Consider the following 18946-nt stretch of genomic DNA (forward strand, 5'->3'; position numbering starts at 1 on the left):
AACAATTGCTCTCTTGACTAACATCCCTTAAGACCCAAAATTTGAGTGGTAGAAGTCACCAGATGACACCCAGAAGGGCATTTCCAGGCTGAGGCTGTGTCTGTCCGTCATGCAGGGAAGAACAGCTGTCAGCGTTGGGGGTTGCAGCCTGTGTCTCTCTGTGGCTTTGCTTAGACTCCTATTACATCTTCCACTGTGCATCCACCCCTGGATTTTCTAAGGGTTGGGGCTGTTTCTCAGGGGGCAGGCAGTTAGGGGAACTGCTTTGGGGAGAATGTAGACATCCCAGGCCTCAAAGCAAAGCTACAAAGCCAGGAGCTAGCTGCAGCTTGGCTGCTGCCACCTTGCTCGGAGGGCACTGGGAGTGGGAGTGTGAGCGTGCACAGAGCTCAGCAGACATGCCTACAGCCCATGGCACTCTTAGCCCCTCCAACGTGCCTCTCTGTGTTGGATTGACTGGTGCTTCAGCCTTGTTGGTTTTCCCAGGACTCTGGGACTGGAGCCCTGTTTTGGTCTCCGCTCACAAGGGGATTGGATCATGCCACAACACTGTAGGTCCAGTCACCCTTGGAGGAGAGGAGGTCACGTCCAGGGTGGGATCTTGGTGGCACTGAGAGACCTCTATCTGCAGCAAATAACACAAAGCCTCAGACGGGAAAGGACTTCCCAGGCCATCTATCTGGAACTCTTCATCCTATGGAGCCACCCTATGGACCACTCTGAGGTCCAGGATGGGGTCCTGCCCCCCACGACCGAGGAGTGAGGGATAGTTTGGAAACCCCGGGTGAGTCAGGAAGGGTTTTCTTTATTTGGGAGGAAACACTGAATTGGAAGCCCTGGGGAACTGGCCCCCATGATAGGGTGGGCGGATGCAAGAGAGGACTCTGCAAGGCCCACCCACCAGGCGCCTCCTCCAAAGCCCACCCACGGTACGGACCACCCCCCACACCCATGTGATCCATCCTCCATGCACAGTACACATAAAACCAACTCTTAGAGGCCAATCGGAAATTCTTAGCCCTCATTTTGGCCAATAATTGCCAGTGCCTCCCTCGGAAACCATTCCCTGGGCTTCCAGGGAAGCTGAGCAGACCAACGAGAATGGCGTCCTGCCTTTTTCTGACCTGCTGCTGCCGTAGGTGAAAAGAGGTCAATGGAAAGAGAAGGAGGTAGGCGGCCAGGAGAAAATGGAGGTGAAGGCAAGGTCAGTCCAGCTGAGGGCTTAGGCTCAGAGAAACGAGGTTGCTCTTGACAGTCTCTCCAAGATTTTCTAAAACACCAGGCCAATCAAGACGTTTTTCAAAGCTCCAAGTTGTAAACAAGGGGCAACAGCAGAGCCGTCATTCTCCCATTGTAGTGGGCACCAGCATTGCCTGGGGGGCTGTAAAAATGCAGATTCCCAGCCCCTTCTCCAGATTCAGAAGGACTGGGTGAGGGCCCGGCACCCGCTTTCTAACAAGCCCTCTGCTTCTGTGATTCAGGCAGGGTGGGAGAGACCAGAGGAAGACACGCTAAGAACCAGGGTGGCCTGAGTCACCAGGGAAGTTAAATTGTCACAAGCAGTGACATCTTAGGCCCCACATCAACAACGAGGCTGTGCAGCCTCCAGGGCTTGGAGGAGCACAGGAGTGTGCCTACTGCCTCTGCAGCATGAGGAGCCGGGGACAAGCCCAACATCGAGCTGAGGGAGTGTCAAGATGCTACGCCTGAGCATGCAGCTGTGCTCCAACGAGTGAGCCAGGCGAGAAGGCTTGGGTGGGAGAGGAGCTGGGGCAGAGCCAAGGGGTCAGAGAAGCAGGAACGGACAGCAGCAGGGGATGGAGTGAACAGGAGGGTGGTCTGGGAGAGCCAGACACAGTGGGCTCTGAGCTCCCAGCCGCACAGGGCCTGCCCGGGGCACAACAGAACACTTGCTGAGGGAAGAAGGCAAACACTACGGAGTCTGCACAGGCCATTACAGCTGTGCAAAGAATACTCACAAAGAGAGCTTGGAGAGATGTAAATAGCTACATTTCGTGATCATCGGGTTCCTTTTTTCCATAAACTTTGCTTAAGTTCATAATAAAAAAAAATAAACACAGGCAAATTACACTTACTTCACCCAGTCATTTCTGGGTGGTAAATTCTGTATCAAATTCAGAATTCATATGTGTGGGTTAAACTTCCCGTATCAGCCAAAAAGCGAGCCCTGGGGAGAAGGGCAGATGTGGAGGTTGTTATACTCTCAAACAGCCCCTTAAATGGCCCTCTGTCCTCACCAATTCTCTGTCATCACTGTGTCCCCTGCTATGTCCATCCCGCTCATACCAGAAAAATCTGCGTTCACAAGCAGGCAGAGGTTTGCCAAATTCAATTCTTCTGGTTTATTTGTGGGAAATGGGAGTGAGAGGAAGTCTGATGTAGTGGAAAGAGCACTAGACAAGAAGTCAAAATATTTGAGTTAATTTCAAGCACTCACTTGTCCTTTGTGAAATTGGGAAAGTGAGTTTCCCCAGCAGGCCCTCGCTTCTCCCAACTGCAGAGTCCAGGAGGGCATGAGTGATCTGTTGCTGCGTCACGATGGCCCCCAAATGCGGCAGCTTAAAGAGACAAACATCTATCATCTCACAGTTTCTTGGGGTTAGGAATCTGGGAGTGGCTGAGTTGGGTGGTTCTGGCACGAGATCTCTTATGAGGTTGCAGTCAAGATGTGCTCTGGGGCCACAGTCAGCCCGAGGTTACAGTGGGGGAAGATCAGCTTCCAGGATCACACGCATGGCTGTTGGCAGACTCAGAAGATCCATTTCCAAGCTCATGCATGTGGTTGTTGGCAGGCCTCAGTTTCTCACGATAGAGGCCTCCCCCTAGGCTGCCTCATGACATGGAAACTGGCTTTCCCCAGAGCACGTGATGAATGAGACAGAGACAGAGAGATGGAGAACCCAAGACAGAAGCTATTGCCTTTCCATAATCTAATTTCGGAGTTATCCAAGTGACTATTTCCAAGTGACATCCATCATTTCTGCCATATTCTGGTCTCTAGTGGACTAGTCACCAAGTCCAGTCCACACTCAAGAAGAGGATAATTAAGCTCCGCCTCTTGAGGAGTGTAGTGTCATGAATTTGTAGACACATCTTCAGAGCCACCACAAGGAGTTTGATCCAGTGACTCTCAAGGTTCCAGGTCTGTGGTTATGACGCCCCGATCCCTGGTACATTAGGCATGGTAAAGAGAAAAGGACCAGAGGTGTCTGCTGCACTTTGTCTAGGTGGGCTGTGTTCTCCTCTCAGTAGAGGGGGCCTGGAGATGAGGGATGGAGATTGAGGAGGTGTGCTTCTCAGATGGATGCACAAATCTGGAGGGCTGCCATTCTCCCCAATGATCCCCAAGCCTTTGAGTGACTGCCGAAAGGGTTCTATAAGCACATGGCTGGGGCCTCTGACTTGAGTGCCTCCTGCTGCAGCAAGGAACAAGGTTCCACCCCCTCAGTGGATCTGGGGTCTGGCGGCTGGACATGGAACCCTCCCCAGGGACAAGCCAACCAGAGATGTTCCCAGGCTCCGTCTTTATTCCAAAGGAATAGGAAGGACCAATGCCAGGGCATTAGGGGATGAACCAGGAAGGGTGTAAGCCCAATCCTCTCCTACTGACCAAGGAAAGAAGGGAACAGAAAATCACTTAGCATCAGGTTCTCCTAAGAGGTCTTGCAGTGCGAGGTAAATCACCTAAGCTTGGTGTTGGGTACATCTGGGTTTCAATACGGGCTCTGTCACTATTACCTATGTCCCCAGCCACTCCAGGCTTGTTTCCTTACCTACAAAGTGTGCATAATGAGAGATTTCATATCATAGAGCTGGGAAAATTAGAGAATCCATTTAAGACCCTTAGAGTAGTGACTAGCACATAATTAGCACTCAATATTATTATTGTTAAGTTTGCAAAAGATATCAGAGTTCATTCAGCTCCACTGCACACCTTGCATAGGAATTCCCTCCAACTGATGATGATAGAGGATGCTTGGGCCACTGCTTTGAGGACCTGGGATCTCACTACCTGCCCTGGCAGCCTAGGACCACAGAGCCAGCCCACAGATGGGCAGCTCACGCTGGACCCGTAGCCATAATCAGCCTTTCTATGGCTGCCTCCTCCACTTCTGTTCCTTTTCTAACCCAATAGCAAACAATAGTTTTGAATTTAAAGTAGACCTGTAACACATGAAAGGAAAAATAAAAGTGCACCCTCCTATTTTAGCTTAGGTGAAATCTCCTCGGCAATCCCCCAAACATTTGACTCAGCCTCACTTGCATCTTGTTTCATTTTAAAGCCAAGTTATAACTGACACATGTGATCGAAAGCCCGGTGTGTTACAGGGATGGGGAAGGAGGAATGCCTGCCCAGAAGACTAAGTACGACTGTTCAGACTGGGAGCAAGCAGATGCGTGTGCTGTCGAGTATGTTGGCCGGAGAGGTGTATCTATAACTGGAAGGACACGTGTGTGTGTGTGTGTGTGTGTACAGGAGGGTGAGTGGTGTGGACTGTTATGTGAGTGTGTGGATAAGTAGGGGGAGTGTATGCCTGGGTGTAGGTGTGTGGGGGTAAGTTGGGTGTGTGTAGGTATGTGGGTATGGGTGAGGACTATCCTGGTGCTCCCTGGCCAGGGCACAGTGATCCCCAACTGCAGAGCAGCCACTAATTTGGGAGTGCATTTCTTTTCATACCAACGTCCCCACTCTTTTCAGGAAGCTGCATTTGTTGGCCAGGATTTGAGATTTCTTTCACTGAGGCCTCCGGAGAGACATTCCAATGGTGAACGTAGAGCACAGACTCAAGAAATAAAACCACATGTACTGCCTCAAAGGCAACAAGGCAGGAGGGTGTCAAAAACCCCAGGGGGAGATACAAAGGCTCAAAGTTCTGCCACCCACACCCCTTGGAAAGAGAGTAGGGTCAGCTCCTCTCCCACCCCAAACTCCCAGTTTGAATTTTTAAAAAAATCAGCCTTATAAGCAAACATCTGCCACTCTCCGGCTTCTGAATGAAAGGTGAAGATCAGAAAAAGGAATCTTTGTGTTTTCATTAGGTATTTTAGCAAATGCAATGAGGACATTCAGATTTGATTTCCCTGTTTTGTACACACACATAAGTCGGTGCTAAGAGGATTACTTTTCCTGGAGCTGCGTCCTTCCTAAAGGCCCTGGTCAAAAGAGACCCTTGTTCAACAGCGTTTTCTCTGATTCTTCTGGCTTTTCTTCCTTGCCTCAATGTGCACACATCTAGCTTGCTCCTACATCCACCCACCTCACAGACTTTGGGATAACGATGGTCCCGGCACTCCATTCTCCTCCTGCCCCGGTTCCTTAATAAAGCTGGAGATGAACATTAGCGCTTGGTTCAGCAGCATCCGAAAGGGAAACGGTGGCCTCCTCGAGCCCTCGATGCCCCATAGAAAAATGTAGCCTTTTTGCCTCTGCTCCGATGAATGGCTTTTCGAGGGTTTTCATTAGGACCGGGTCTGCTGGTGCAGAAAGCCTCACAGATGTTGACATTTTTTCATCCCTGGGTTAAGATGTCTTCCATAAGCTTTTATTCCTCATTTGTTACTTCTTTATTATCCGGGAGGTTTTGCCTCCTCCCTCTTCTCCTTTCTCTGAAGAGAGCAGCGGTAGCTGAGCCCGTCATTATCTCGGCCCTTTTCTCCTGCCTCCAGAGGCAGCCCGGGACTCGGGTCCCATTGTGGCAAACAGCAGGTAGCTGAGGCAGGCCGGGTCACTCCCCAGACCCTTTTGTGTGGCCGTCCCCTCCTCCCTGCAGCTTGGTTCTGGGGATGTAAAAGGTCAGGAGCAGCCAAGCTTCCATACCTGAGCTTTTGTCTGGGGCTGGAGGCAAATGATTTTAGAAGCAATTTCTTGGAAAGCAGCCTGGAGACTCCCGTCTCCCTCGTTAAAATGCACAGCTGTACTCCTAGCCCACTCCTTGGGGCTGGGGGTGAGGGGACAGGGGGATTAGCTCAGATCATCTGGATCCAAAAATGCCCTGAGAAAAAAACTTTCTACCCAGAGGATGGTTAAGACAATTCAAATGGAAGCCTAGAGCCCCTGAGATGCTAAGCAGTGTTTTGTAATAAACAGAGTGTAGTGTTCTGTCACTTTTGACTCTTCTTTGTTTTTAGTCATAGCAGCCTGCAGCCTCCCTGCAACCTCCCTTTCCTTACCTGTCAAATGGAAATGACCCACCCTCCCTACCTGCCTCACAGTTTACTAGTTATTCTGTGGATCCAAGGAGGTGATATAGAAACTGTTTTGCAAGCCATAAGATTCCATACGGCATTCACCACTTTTGCCCTCTACTGATTGTATGGACCCTGACTTGAATATAAGCCATCCCATAATGCAGTTAATTTTTCTGAAAATTATAGAGCAGAGATACAGACAGATTTAAGGGCCTTAGGCCATGTGGTTCCAAGCCCTGCCTAAGCTTATGCTTTGCAGGTGAGGAAGGTCTCGGGGCAAGACAGGCTTTCACGGTGGTAGATTCCTTGAGGTTTGATGTTGCTCCCCTTAGAAGGTAGCTATGGGAAGCCACCTGCAGAAAGCTGGTATGCGAATTTATGTAGGGAAAGATAAAAAGGGCCCAGGGGTGCTCAGCAGCCACCAGCTTAATATAAGCCTTTGCAACATGGCTGCCAGAAGAGCCGGTGGGAGCTTAAGCTGCCTACCGGAAAGAAGGGGGCCCCCAGGCTCCACCCAGGGTGCTGAGACCTTTCTGGGCATCACATCTGGAGAGAGCTGTGCAGGTACAGAATTTTGCTCAAGGGAAAGAGACTAGAATCACGACAGGACTAGAAATCTCACTCTTACAAACACTGGCTGGGGAAGCTGAGGCTGCTTCCCCTATTTGAGAGTTCTGGGATATTCGTCGGGAAGGGGAATCGGGCTCATTCTGTGTGGCCCTGGGGACAGGCACTGGGACTGCAGAGCAGAAGCTGAAATGAAAATGTTTTGAGCACATGAGAGGAAAATATTTCAAATGCCCAGAATTGTCTAAAATGGAATGGGCTGCTTTAAGAGAGAGTGAACAATCTGTCATTAAGGGTAATCTAGCAAAGTGGGATACTGGGGAAAAGATTCATCATCCCTGAGCATTCATTTAGGGCTTACTCTGTGTCAGGCCCAACATGTCCTTTCTAATCATGAAATTACTCCATTCTTTGATTTATTAAGAAATATAACATTCATTTTAAACAACCAGGTCTCACAACTCACTATCACGATGGCAACACCAAGGGGGATGGTGCTAAACCATTAATGAGAAGCCAGCCCCATGATCCAGACACCTCCTTCCAGGCCCCACCTGCAGCACTGGGGATTACATTTCAACATGAGACTTGGGCAGGGAAACAGATCCAAACCGTATCAACAAACATAGGCAAATCACACCTATTTTAATATACTAGCAATGAATACATGGACACCAAATATAAAATATAACATATACTCAAGAAAGTGAAATATTTAGGTGTCAATATAACATATAATCAAGAAAATGAAATATTTAGGTGTAAATATAACTAAAGATGTCCAGCACTTATGTGTTGAAAACATCAAAATGCTAACGAAAGAAATCAAAGAAAAATCTAAGTAAATGGTTGACATATGGTAGTCATGGATAGGAAGACTCAAAATAGTAATGATGTCAAATTTCCCCAAATTGATATACAGGTGTAACACAATTCCAATCAAAATCTCAACAAGATTTTTGTAGATGTAGACAAGCTTTTCTAAATGTACATGAAAAAGCAAAGGGAGTTGAATAAGTAAAACAGTTTGGAGAAAATAATTTGGGAAAAATTATATTACCTGAGTTAAGACTGATTAGATAGCATCAGTAATCAAGTAAGCATGAGGAATAGATACAAAGATCAATGAAACAGAATAGAGAACCCAGAAATCGGTTCTAGATATTCTAGGTATGAGCCCCACACAAGTAGGGCCAGCTCATTTTTGACAAAGGTGCAAAAGCAATTCAATGGAGAAGGGATAGCCTTTTTAAGAAACAGTACTAGAGCAAATAGATATTCTTGGGCAAATAAGAAAGAAAAAGAAAGGAACCTCAACCCCAAAATCATACCTTTTATAAAAATTAATTAAAAATGGATGATAGCTTTAAATGTAAAACATAAAACTATAAAACTTTCAGAAGATAACATAAGGACAAATCCTCAGGACCTGTGGTTTAGTAAAGAGTTCATAGACAAAAAGCAAAAAAAAAAAAAAAAAAAAAAAACAGAAAAAACTTTTAAATGATAAATTGGACTTTATCAACACTAAAAACTTTTGCTCTATAAAAGACCCTCTTAAGAGGAAGAAAAGACAAGTTATAGACTGGGAGAAAATATTTGCAAACAGCATATCTGAAAAAGGACTCATATCTAGAATATATAAAGAATTCTTAAAACTGAAGAGTAAAAAAATCAAACAATTTAAGTAGAAAAGTGGTAAAAGACATATAAAGAGAAATTTTAATGAAGAGTATATAAAAATAAAAAATAAGCAGATGAAAAGATGTTAAGCATCACTAACCAATAAAGAAATGCAAATAAAGACCACAATTAGATATCACCACATATCTATTAGATCAAGTAAAATTTCAAAATAGCCACAATACAAATCATGGCCAGGATGTGGAGAAACTGGATTTCTTATACATTGCTGGTGGTAACGTAAAATGATTCAGTCACTCTGGAAAACAGCTTGAAAGTTTCTTTTAAAATTACCATACCTCACAGCAATTGCACCTCTAGGTATTTATCCCAGAGAAATGAAAACGTATGTCAACATTAAAACCTGTACATAATTGTGCTAAGCCGCTTCATTTTTTTTATCCCCAACAGGAAACAACCAAAATGTTCTTCAGTAGGTGAATGGTGAAATAAACAGCGGAACATGTATACTGCAGAAAACTGCTCAGCAGTGAAAAGGAATGAACTATTGATACATGCTATAGTTTGAACTGATCTCAAAGTCATTATGTTAAATGAGGAAAAAAAAAAAAGCCAAGTTGAAAAGGTGACATACTGTGTGATTCCATTTATATAACACTCTTGAAATGACAAAATTATAGTGTTGGAAAACAGGTCAGTGGTTGCCAGAGGTTAGGGATGGTTGCAGAGAGGGGGATGGGTGTGACTATAAAGAGGTAGCACAAGAAAGATTTTTATGGTGATGAAGTAATTCTTCATATTGATTGTGAGGTGCTTACAAATATACACATATGATAAAATGACATAGAACTATACACACACATTGTACCAGTGTCAAATTCCTAGTTTTAATATTATACTATAACCATCTCAAATGTAACCACTGGGGGAAACTGAGTGAAGGGCACATGGATCCTCTTTGTACTATCTTTGTAACTTCCTGTGAACTTGTAATTATTTCAAAATAAAAAGTTTAATTAAAAATCAGTTGCATTTCTGTATACAAGTAATGAACAATTGGGAAATAAAGGTTTAAAAACTTCATTTATAAATAGTACTTAAAAATACTTAGAAATTAATTTAAAGAAAGATGTTCCAGAACTATAACCTTAAAACTACCAAATATTATTAAGGGAAATTAAAGAAAACCTAAATAAATGGAGAGGCATACCATGTTCATGGATTTGAAGATGCAATATTGTTAAAAGTTTTTTTCTAAAAACTGACCTATAGACTCAATACAATCCTCATCAAAATCATAACAGACTATTTTGGAGAAACTGATAAGTTGATTCTAAAATAATATGAAAAAGCAAAGAGTCAAAAATTGCCAAAATAATTTTAAAAATAAAAGCGAGTTTGAAATGCCTGCATTACCTGATTTCAGGATTACTATGAAACCACAATAATCAAAATTGTATGGCATTGGCATGGTTATAGATCAGTAGAACAGAGTAGAGAGTGCAGGAATAGACTTGCATTTATATACTCAATTAATTTTTTTTACAAAAGTGCCAAGACAATTGAACGAGGAATGTATAGTCTTTTTACAAAGTGGTACCGGGTATCTTTATGGGGGGGGAATTAAGTTTTAAACCTTATTTCACATCATATGCAAAATAATCAAAATAGACCATAGACCTAAACATAAGAGCTAAAATGGTAAGAATTTCTGGAAGAAAACAGGAGAAAATCTTTGTGATATTGTGTTGGTAAAGATTACCTAAACATGACACACAAAGATTATCTAAACTTGACACAAACAGCATTAATCATAAAAGAAAAATATAATAAAATAGATTTCATAAAAATTAAAAACTTCTATTCACTTAAGGACACATTTAAGAAAATGAAAAGATAAGCCAGAGACTAGGAGAAAATATCTGTAAAATATATATATAGTGAAAGGCTTGTATACAGAATAATAAGAAAGCAAACAATACAGATTTTAAAAATGGACAGAATATTTGAACAGACACTTCCCACAGAAAATATATGGATAGCCAATATGAACACAACTAGGCAACAAGGAAATACAAATCAAACCTACAGTGAAATACCCAATATACCCATTAGAATGCGTTTTTTTTAACTGTCATCGCAAGGAGTTAGTGAAGGTGTAGAAAAACTACACTCTCAAAACTGCCAGTAGAAATGTGAAACAGTACGGCCCCTTTGGAAAAGTGTTTGGCAGTGTTCTTAAAGTTAAACATACACCCATTACACAGCCCAGAAATTCCACTCCTAGGTACTTACCCAAGACAATGAAAACATAGACTTGTATGTGAATGTTCACAGCAACATTATTCACAACCACATATTCATAATAGCCAAACTCTGGAGGCCGGGTGTGGTGGCTCATGCCTGTAATCCCAGCACTTTGGGAGGCTGAGGTGGGTGGGTCTCTTGAGCTCAGGAGATTGAGACCAGCCTGGCCAACATGGTGAAACCCCATCTCTACTAAAAATACAAAAATTAGCTGGGCATGGTGGCGGGCACCTGTGAACCCAGCTACCAGGGAGGCTGAGGCAGGAGAATCGCTTGAACCCCGGAGGTGGAGGTTGCAGTGAGCCAAAAACGTGCCATTGCACTTCAATCTGGGCAACAAGAGCAAAACTCTGTCTCAAAAAATAAATAAATCTGGAAGCAACCCAAATATCCCTCAATTGGTGAGTAGACAAATTGCAGTTATCCTACAAATTACATCAGAGCAGTTTTTCAGATTTTTTAATGGGCTGGGATTGAAGGCAAAAGCAAAAGTGGAATTGATTTAAATAAATAAAAATAAAAGATTTTGTCTTTTCTTCCCCTCTCACAATCCCTTCAGGTCACTCTCTGACACACAAAGGAATGGCAAAAATGCAATCCAACATTGAATCATAAATTACTAGACACCAGCAGCTGTGCTAGGTGCTGGGACACCAAGAGGGATCACACCTGGTTTCTGCCCTTGAGAAGCTCACAATGTAAATGGGGAGAGAGGTGAGTGGACAGTGAATGCTCATGTAAACCAGACTGCAGCGCAGCAAAGCACAAGACAGTGCTTCACTCGGCGGGGGGGATAGTCAGTACTGACTGTGTTAGGAGTTTGAAGACTGTGGCCTCACAGAGGAGGTGACAATGAGTAGAACCTTGAAAGATGAGACTTTTTTTTTCTTTTGAGAGACAGGGTTTCGTTCTGTCACCCCAGGCTGTGGCAGGAGTGCAGTGGCACAATCATAGCTCACTGCAGCCTCAAACTCCTGGCTTAAGTGATCCTCCCACCTTAGCCTCCCTAGTAGCTAGGACTACAGGTGCACTGCCACGCTCGGCTACGTTTTTTATTTTGTGTAGAGATGGGATCTTGCTGTGTTGCCCAGGCTGGTCTCAAACTCCTGTGCTCAAGCAGTCCTTCCACCTTGGCCTCTCAAAGTGCTAGGATTGCAGGAATGAGTCACTGCACCCAGCCAGGATAAGACAAATTAAATAAGCAGAGAAGGTGGAGAGATGTGGCAGAGGAAACAGCAGAGGGAACATCCCAGCAGTGTCCCCTGTGACATTTGGGGGAGTCATGGGTATTTTGATGGGGCAGGTGCTTAGGAGCAAACTAATGGGAAAAGAAGCAATGCAGAGCATTTGGTCCCTGGTTTAGCTGTTTGCTGTCTGACGGTTTCTGTGTTTGGGCATCAGCATCCAAGCCCTGCTCATGCCCACTGGGCCAGTCTCTCAGGAGAGCAGCAGGGTACCCTATACCTATTCATTCAGAGCCAGCAGCCAGGTGATTACTCAGCATAAAGAAACTTCTTTTGAGTCACATCATCCGTGACATTGGATCCAAACCGCCAAGTCCACAAGGCTGCAAAATTTCCCCAATGTATTCATTTGGGTTCCAGTTAAATGGACAATAATGATCCTTTAGAAGTGTGTGTTAAAGTGTAAACATAACCAGCACCTTCTGCTTTACAAAACACTTTCTCACCTGTTGACCAGATGACTCTACCCATGCTCCCACCAGTTAGGGAGGCAGAGAAAATGTACCTCATTTGATAGGTGAGGAAACAGGCTGGAGTGGCCAACTAGGTTCAAGGTCGATGTCCCCTGTCACAGTGGCTGAAGGACATAAACAATGTGAAGGTCAGGAGTGGGAGAAGAAGTGATTTATTGACCAGGTCTCCATCCAGCTTTTTGGGATATGAGTCTTTCAGCAGAAGGTCAAAAAGTCTAATTTTCTGTGGACTCCAGAAAAGTTGATTTTGATCAGATCAACAAGCCACCTCAGAGTGTTGAAACCATACCCTCTGGCTTTTTCTGCTAATGACTATGAAACTCACATTCAGTGATGAACCTCTTCTCAGGATGGAATGCTTTTATAGTAATGCTAATTAATAACTTTCTTCTTCTCCTAGCCCTCTTTGTGATGTTGAATCATAGGGCATAGATGCTGGCAGGGCTTTAGAGACACTAGTAATGTGGTTTTTAAATTTTTTTCATTGACTGATCAGCATCTTTCATCTCCTTGGTTCATAACCTGTGAAGTCGGCAATAGCCTGGATCATTATCCCCATCTTATACACGAAATAACCAAGCAAAAAAGCGGCTAAGCCACTTCCCCAAGTTGTAGAGCTAGGTCTAGAACATGTGTCTTATGACTCCCAAACAATGCTCAATCTACTACATCAAACTTCCTTTCTCTTCCACCCTGCAGATTAGATGCAAATTACAACATCCTTGAGCTTCACCAAGAAGGAAACCAGCCCAGAGAGGAGTAGAGGTCTGGCCTTGATGGCAATGTGGGAGAGCTCCTTGACTCTTTCCCTCCCTCCAGAGAGAGAAACAGTTTCCCTTCAAACCATCATGAGGATTGTTGCACGCCAGCTCTGTCTTAACTTAAATACGACTCTAAGCCAATATCAAAAGAAGGTGACAGTGTCCACCTACCCATTCCCCAGTAGCTGGCCACATTGTGCCGTCCTAGCCACAGCTGAGCCTGCTCCAGGCCATTCTCTTGAAACACATAATAGCATCCTCCCCCCAGCCCAGCTTTCACTGACAGGCAGGCTCTGAAGCCAGCAGGCTGCTGCCTGAAGCAGCTCCCAGCAGGAGCTAGATGGAGGCCGGCAAGGTTACAGGTGCTTTTCATCCAGCCTCACAGGAGAGCACCAACTTCCTGCTGCTAGAAATTTGTCTGCAAATTTTTGTCTTCATTCAAATCGATGGATAGAAGCCGGGAGACACTGGGGTGATATGATAACTTGATTAAGCCCCAGAACAGATGACACGGTAGCTTAAAGGCCGTGTGCTCTCCTCCTTAACCTCTCCCAGGGAGACCGCAGGCTTTGCTAGTAATTGGCCCATTGTCCTTCCACTGCGATTCCTGCACAAGCCAGGAATCGCCTGGCTAGGGGCTCCTCTCTGGGGCAGCCTTAAATACTCTCAGACCGGTCAGGCCTACGGAACTGTGAAAAATACCTGCGCAATGGAACATACCAGAGTCACATTCTGAGAAGCTAAAAATGACCCTTACTGAAAACAATGACCTAAGATATTCTCCCATCCTCAAGCACAACTGTAAACTGCAACACACGCAGGGATGAAAGCCCAAGACTGTTAAAAGGTGTTCAAACTTTTAGAATATTCTGTTCTCTTGGGGGAAAATCCCCCTGACCTTTCATTTTTGTCCAGGTTTGTGTCTCCTGTTGGACTACACATTATTGAGAATGTTTTTGATCAACCACTTCCAGACACTCTGGCGTTCACTGGTGTGAGCCCGTCTTGGGTGAGCTAATGTGGATACTTGTGTGTGTCATTGCTTCTGGAAAAGAGATAAGTGGGTTCCAAGCCAGAAAGAAGAGTGCTAAATAGAAGATATAAGTAGAGCTGGGCACGGGGGCGTGAACAGTGGCTCAGGCTTGTAATCCCAGCACTTTGGGAGGCTGAGGCGGGCAGATCACCTGAGGTCAGGAGTTGGAGACTGGCCTGGCCAACATGCCAAAACCTCATCTCTACTTTAAAAAAAAAAAAAAAAAGGCCGGGCACCGTGGCTCACGCCTGTAATCCCAGCACTTTGGGAGGCCAAGGCGGGCGGATCACGAGATCAGGAGGTCGAGAACATCCTGGCTAACACGGCGAAACCTCGTCCCTACTAAAAATACAGAAAAAAAAAAAAATTAGCCGGGCATGGTGGCGGGCGCCTGTAGTCCCAGCTACTCGGGAGGCTGAGGCAGGAGAATGGCGTGAACCCGGGAGGCGGAGCTTGCGGTGAGCGCACCACTGCACTCCGTTTAGCCTGGTCGACAGAGCGGGACTCTGTTTCAAAAAAAAAAAAATAGCCGGGTGTGGTGGCGGGTGCCTGTAGTCCCAGCTACTCGGGAGGCTGAGGCAGGAGAATGGCTTGCACCTGGGAGGAGTAGGCTTAGGAAAGAGGAGGCTTCAGTGAGCTGAGACCGCATCACTGCACTCCAGCCTGGGCGACAAAGCGAGACTCCATCTAAAAAAAAAAAAAAAAAAAAAAAAAAAAGATATTTGCTGTGATGATAGTTTTGCATTCTATTTTAAAATCTTCTGTCAGCCTCTGTTCAGTGATAGACTTAAGACATTTTAGAACTGAGAGGGAGCTGAACACGAATCCCCTCAACCCATTTTTTTTAGGAATATGTGAGAGGAATAAAATTCACTACTGTCTGCTCAAAGTTTGAGTTGGATCCTTGCTGGGGAATGTGAAAAACAAAGCTGTTAGTGACGCTTTGAAAATAAGCAAGGTATACTATTAAAGGTTAAATAAATGCTATTTTAAATTTTCATTCATTATGATTTATTGCTCAAGTCTCCCTATAAGAAAGAGGGCTACAGTATGCCAACATCACCCCTTTCTGTCTTTGTCATGGGAATGGAATGTCTTTTGAACTGCTAAAGTAGATAATTCCATGCCTGGAAGAAAAACGAAGGGAGGGGGAGGGGGAGGGTAGAAGGAAAAAAGATCCTCTCATTTCCTAATAACTGCAAAGGCCAGGAATGTGCCACAGCGGCATTCAGGAAAATTCGGCGATGCGTGCCACAGTTGGGTGCGCGCCCCGTCCCTCTAGTGCCAGGTAGGGGACTCGGAAGCCGCCTCTGCCATCTGCCAAGGACCCACGCGGCCTGAGCGATTTACCCATTCCCTGCAATGGCGAGATTTCTTTCTAAAAAAAAAAAGAAAGAAAGAAAGAAAAAGAAATCTTTGTTGTTTCACCGTTGGCCTCTTGGCCCCGAAGGGCAGCGCGCGCCCCGCGTGCAGTCCCCCGGCCCTCGCGGCGCTTGGAGCCTCTAAGCCCGGGCCGCGCGGCTGGAAAGGCCTCTCTAAAGGGGGCGTTTCGCTCTGCCCACTGCGACTCCGGCCATTGTCCTCTTTCGCCCCGCACGGGGACTGAGGAGGGGGCTTTTTAAATAGTTCTCCCGGAACAAAGGGGGCCCAGGCGCCGGGCTTCATTACGGGCTCATCGGCCACACCAGCGGCCCCGCCTCTCGCCACAGCCTCGGCCACAACCAGCCCCAGGCAGCGGCTCAAGGCCGCCGCCGCCAGCTTGCTGGCTCCTCCCGGCCCTTCCCCTCCTGCCCCCTCCGTCCCCTCCCCTCCAACCCGGGCCCCCGCTGCGCCCACGCCCCGCCGGACCGCTCCCGCCTGCCAGGTAAAAGCAGAGCGCCGGGATCCACCCGGCCCCGGGCCCCTCCGGACCTGCCCCACGCCCTGGCGCGTCCCTTTCCCGGTGGGGACCCTCTAGCAGCCTGAGTTTGAGAGAAGATCTAACCTAAGCCGCCACAGCGAGGGACCACATTTAGAAGATCCGAGCCTGCCTGGCCGTTGTGAGCCTCCTCTCCTGCGGCTGAAAAGACCTAACTGACTACAGCCAGGAGTGGGTCATTCGAGGGTCAGGAGAGGTTTTAGACGTAAAATACACACTTGGGTGACCTCAAACATACTCTCTGAGCATCTTGTTGAACAAAATGGAGCTAGGCAGTTTGGGGTTTCTTGTTTGTTTGTTTTGACATGGAGTCTCACTCTGTCGCCCAAGCTGGAGTGCAGTGGTGCAATCTCGGCTAACGGCAACCTCCGTCTCCCAGGTTCAAGTGATTCTCCTGCCTCAGCCTCCCAAGTAGCTGGGATTACAGGCACGCGCCACCACGCCTGGCTAATTTTTGTATTTTTAGTAGAGAAAGGGTTTCGCCATGTTGGCTAGGCTGGTCTCGAACTCCTGACCTCAGGTGATCTGCCTGCCTCAGCCTCCCAAAGTGCTGGGATTACAGGAGTGAGCCACCACGTGGAGCTAGGCAGTTTTAAGAGTGATCAATAATGTATGAGACAGGCTCCTTTCTAGTAGGTGCTGCTTAAATCATAATTACAGTGTCATTGTCGCATGGAACCTACAGCATCCAACGTAAGAGGCTTTGAAAAGTGCTTCTGGGCCAGACAAGGTGGCTTCCCCCTGTAATCCCAGCAACTCTCGGGGCTGAAGTAGGAGGATTGCTTGAGGCCAGGAGTTCAAGCACAGTCTGGGAAACATGGCAAGATCTCATCTCTAAAAAATAAAATAAATTAGCCAGGCATGGTGATGCCCACCTGTAGTCTTAGCGACTCAGGGGGCTGAGACACGAGAATTGCTTGAGCCCAGGAGTTTAGGGCTCCAGGGAGCTATGATCACAGCACCGTACTCTAGCCTGGGCAACAAAAGAGTCTCTTTTAAAAATTTTAAAATAAAATAAGAATGAAAGTGCTCTGAAGTGATGAGGACTGCAATGGAGCGTCAACAGCAGGCTAGGCAAATCATAGCACATGCTCCTCCACTGAGAGAAACCTCCTCCGTGTGCCCCCTGCTCCTGCCTAAGCTCCTCTGCAGAGGGACCTTCAAAGCCTGGGGCAAGCTCCCTGGCAGATGCTGCACAATAATAAATCCTGATGCATAAGACCCCCAGACAAGGCTAATGGGCCACGCGTGGGAAGCCAGGAGGTAATTGAATGGAGAGATTTCCCTGGGTGGCTGGGAGGGCTGTTCCACGTTGAACCATGCCGAGCTCCATTGCTCACAGAGGATCTGGCCAGCACTCACAGTAAGTGGGTGAAAGAACATTCACTGGTAGAAAAGAGTGCAGCCTCCCAGGGGAGCTTCCCATAGGGCCAAAGAGCTCACACTCCAGCTCCTCGGTGGCACCCCGGATTAGTCAAAAGGCTGACCTCATTGGTGCCTACCCAGAGGACTCCTGATACATCAGATGAGGCCTGGGCAGGCAGGTGGGAAGGGCAAACCCACAGGCAGCTGAGAACAGATACAAATCCTCTCCTCCATCCAAACAGAAGACCATTTATTCCTTCTCCGTTGGGGTGGGCACTGAGGAAGGCAGTCTGTTGCAGAGTGGAGCAGACAGCAAGCTGACTGCTGTCCCCAGATTGCCGCCCACACCTAACCAGGACTAGCCCTGGGAGCAAGGAGGGAAAACGTAGGACAGTGACCAACCATGGCCCTGCGGATGGGTGAGCACACTCCTACTCCTTCACACAGCTCATACCAGGGACCAGATCCCAGTGATGCTGTGTCATCCACAGCACACCAGCGGTTACACCTGAGTTTCCCAAAGAAGTAATGGATTTGGCATTTTCTTTTTTTTTTTTTTTCTTTTCTTTTTTTCTTTTTTTGAGACAGAGTTTCACTTTTGTTGCCCAGGCTGGAGTGCAATGGCACGATCTCGGCTCACGGCAACCTCCGCCTCCTAGGTTTAAGTGATTCTCCTGCCTCAGCCTCCCGAGTGGCTGGGATTACAGGCATGCGTCACCATGCCCGGCTAATTTTGTATTTTTAGTAGAGACGGGGTTTCTCCATGTTGGTCAAGCTGGTCCCAAACTCCTGACCTCTGGTGATCCACCCGCCTTGGCCTCCCAAAATGCTGGGATTACAGGCGTGAGCCACTGCGCCTGGCCGGATTTGGCACTTTCTTTTCTTTTTTTTTTTTTTTTTTGAGACAGAGTCTTGCTCTGTCACCCAGGCTGGAGTGCAGTGGTGCAATCTCCGCTCACTGCAAGCTCCGCCTCCCGGGTTCACGCCATTCTCCTGCCTCAGCCTCCCGAGTAGCTGAGACTATAGGCGCCCGCCACCACGCCCGGCTAATATTTTGTATTTTTAGTAGAGACGGGGTTTCACCGTGTTAGCCAGGATGGTCTCGATCTCCTAACCTTGTGATCCGTCCGCCTCGGCCTCCCAAAGTACTGGGATTACAGGCGTGAGCCACCGCGCCCGGCCGGATTTGGCATTTTCAAAGCACACCATCGTTGTCTTGCTGGATTGATGTCTGGCAAGCTTGCCTGATAACTGGCCTGGGTGTACTTCCTTCTTTGATTTGTATATATTTTAATCTTTTATTTACATGTCGTGCCTATTTTTTTTTTCATAGTGATCATGAATTAACTGGAAAAGTTTTTTTAATTATTAAAAAAAGAAACCGAACCCATTGAATAGTATGAGAACTTAGATCTAGCAGTGAG

This window comes from Pongo abelii, chromosome 2, assembly GCF_028885655.2.
Source record: "Pongo abelii isolate AG06213 chromosome 2, NHGRI_mPonAbe1-v2.0_pri, whole genome shotgun sequence".
NCBI lineage: Eukaryota > Metazoa > Chordata > Mammalia > Primates > Hominidae > Pongo > Pongo abelii.